This window comes from Pteropus medius, unplaced genomic scaffold (genome assembly GCF_902729225.1).
Source record: "Pteropus medius unplaced genomic scaffold, Ma_sr-lr_union100, whole genome shotgun sequence".
Taxonomy (NCBI): domain Eukaryota; kingdom Metazoa; phylum Chordata; class Mammalia; order Chiroptera; family Pteropodidae; genus Pteropus; species Pteropus medius.
Window position 1 is genome coordinate 18,589,868 of NW_024340701.1, and position 3,134 is coordinate 18,593,001.

The following is a 3,134-nucleotide window of genomic DNA, read 5'->3' on the forward strand; positions in this document are numbered from 1 at the left end:
GACTCTTATCCTTCCTCTTTGTATGTCCATATCAAAGGAAATGGGTTAACAAAGTCTTTTAAACTATAACTCACAGGAACTAAATAATGATATATAAACTGCATCACTACCAGAGTTTTTCCTTGATAGTGATTATCAAGCATTTAAAGTGTTCGTCGTTATAAAGCCTAGATCAGGAATTGTGTGTGGCTGATGCAAGCATAAAACCTCATATAAAAAGTTCTGTTGATGAAAGCAAACTGGCAGATTGGTTAAAGGCCACCAATCCCTCCCATGCTAGTATTGCCCTTCACTCTGCTGCAGGACAGGGCAAATTTCCCTGAGTTGAGGGGGAGACCATGCCCCACACTGAAAGAAGAGGGCCCTTTGGCGAAGAGTGTAGAAAGAATTCAACACACACACCAAAGTTAGAGTCAAAAGGAAAGTTTATTAGAAAAGGGATAACACTCCACAGACAGAGTGTGGTCTCCTCTGAGGCAGAGAGTGAGAGAGACAGAGAGAGACAAAGACAGAGTAAGGACACTGAGAGGGTCTCTGAGGGTTCAGGGAATTCAATTTATATATCATTATTTAGTTCCTGTGAGTTATAGTTTAAAAGACTTTGTTAACCCATTTCCTTTGATATGGACATACAAAGAGGAAGGATAAGAGTCTGTAATGTGAAAAGGTAAAAATATATAGAGTGAAAGGTCTGCTGGCAGTTCCCAGCCTTTAATCCATAGGTTCCCCACCGTTTTAACCCTAGGGAATGACTCTATATTGGTTCCTGTTTCCCCTTCGCAGGTGGGGAATGGGTTGTTAGCAATCTCAGTAGAAAGCTTCCTTTGTTCTGCAGGTGTCCTCCTGACCTGGCTGCAGAGCTGATCAGCAAATTGCAGTCTCTGATTGTGGCTTGATTAACATTTTAATTCTCTTGTCTCCTCCCTACATTAATTCCTTCTATCCAGGGGTGGGTCTATTTCTCCACACACCCTCCTCCTCAGAGTCTGGGTTGGCCTTATGACCTGCTTTGACCAATAGAAGCGAGCAGAAAGCAAGCAGACTCCCACAGGTCAGGAAGCTTGAGGCTTCTGCCTTGATTCTCTTGGAAGGTTCTGGTTGCCATATAAGGAAGTCCATCTAGCCTACTTGAATATGAGAGGCCATGAAAGAGAGGAGACCTGAGGCGTCCTAGTCCACAGCCAGACATGTGAGTGAGGCCATCTTGGGTCTTTCAGCCCAGCTGACCCTCCCTCTTGGGTGAATCCAGTCAAAACCTGCAGAGGAAGTGCCCAGTCAGCCATAATTACGACAAATCATAGACTATTGTTGTTTTGGGCCTCTACACTTTGGGGTGAGTTGTTACACAGTAAAGGCTAACTAAAACACAAGCTCAATTTATCATTAAAAAATAGAAGTATATAATAGGAAGGGGAAGTCGGTGGAGGTAGAGATGAAACAAAATTGGCCTGACCTTGATAACTGTTGAAGCTGAAGATTCATTATCTACTCATCTATTTTTATATATGTTTGAAATTTGTCATAGTAAAAAGTGAAAAATAAAAAGGAGGGCTGGGAAATTATTAGAAAAATATATACACAGTCACGCACCACTTAAAGAGAGGATACATTCTGAGAAGTGCATCTTTAGGCAATTTCATTGTGGGCACATCAGAGGGCATTTACATGAACCTAGATGGTACAGCCAAGTACTGTAATCGTATGTGCGATACTTTTATACAACTGAAATTGCAGTGAGTTTATTTACACCGGCATCACCACAAACAGGTGACTAATGCCCTACGACATCAGGACAGCTACAACATCACTAGGCCACAGGAATTTTTCAGCTCCATTAAAATCTTATGGGACCACCATAGTATATGTGGTCTGTGGTTGACTAGAAAGCTGTTAAAAGGTGCATGACTACTTGAAATGTAACATCTTTTCTAATAGTTTATATATTTAATTTTCTTTACATAATCGCATAATACACAGAGTGAAATACATTTTTTCCCCACCAGGCCCCATTTGACTCTCAAAGTACACCCCTGAATGTCACAGAAATAGTATATAAATTTTCTGGGCGTGTTATGAGGTGAACGAGGATAAAGAGCCCGGCCTGATCACACATCCAGAAATCTCTCCAAAGGCAGCTCGCACCCCCGCCAGGCGGAGCTCCAACGGGGCTGGGGCCTCGGGCCCCCACCTCTGCACCCCGGGATGGGAGGTCGGATGAGGAAGTCCAGCCTCCATCCAGCCGCAAGCTCTGGTGGCAACTTGTACTCTGGCTCGCTTGCCCGAAGGCGGGGGCTCCAGCCGCCGGGTTTAAGGTGGGGGCAGGGGAGTAGGGATGGGGTTGGGAGGGGCCGGAACTGGGTGGCCAGCCTGAATTAGGAACCGCTCCCAACCATCCGAGGCCGGGCCAGAAGCGTCTCTTTGACCGATGGGAGCCATCTTTAGATCCCTGCCTCTATGCTTGCGCGGCCTGGGGGCTCACGGTAGCCCCCGGGCTCCGAGGCTTCGGGGAGCCGGGAATCTCGGCTCCCTGGAGTCACACTCTCCGGAAGCCCCGGTACCCCAAGCACCGATTGGCTGTGAACCCTGCACTGCCGAATCCCAGCCGGCCCGCCTGCAGCCCCGAAGTGAAGGGGCTCAGAGTGGATGACCGGGTGGCGGTGGCCAGCGCGGTCCCCAGCCGAGTGCCGGGTGGGCCGACAGGTGGGAGCGCGCGGCCTGGGCTCTGCGGTGAGCGCCACCGGGGCCGTCTAGAACCCGAGTTTCAGCCGCCTTGTTGATCCTGTCCCGCCTCCAGACGTTGGAAATGACTGATGCGAGTTCGACCCGGAAGCCAACCTCAGGAAGCCCTCTTTCCTTGCAAGGACTCCTGGAACCCGCTAGGCGGGGGCGGGGAGGTAGGAAGGGGAGAGGGAGAGAGGGAGGGAAGAGAGGGAGGAAGAGGAGTGAATTGCATTGGCCTGTCGCATCCGCAGCGGAACATGCTGACACCCTGAGTCCCGCCCCGCCCCGCCCCGTCCCGGGTCCCAGCGCTCCGGGAGCACACAGAACACGCGGACGAGAACATAAACAAGGTTATTTTATTACTTCCTTTTTACTTTTTGCACACTCATCAATAAATAAACTGCAACGGAAAA

The 3,134-nt window shown here is 48.9% G+C and overlaps 1 long non-coding RNA gene across 1 annotated transcript in view; it reads left to right on the forward strand.

The window, feature by feature from the left end:
- Positions 1 to 2,371: 2,371 nt before the first annotated feature.
- LOC120622882 (uncharacterized) overlaps positions 2,372 to 3,134 on the forward strand; it is a 4,000-nt gene continuing 3,237 nt past the window's right edge. The window contains exons 1-2 of the long non-coding RNA XR_005658580.1: positions 2,372 to 2,894; positions 2,973 to 3,071. This is a non-coding gene — a long non-coding RNA (uncharacterized LOC120622882). The remainder of the gene's footprint in view (positions 2,895 to 2,972; positions 3,072 to 3,134) is intronic.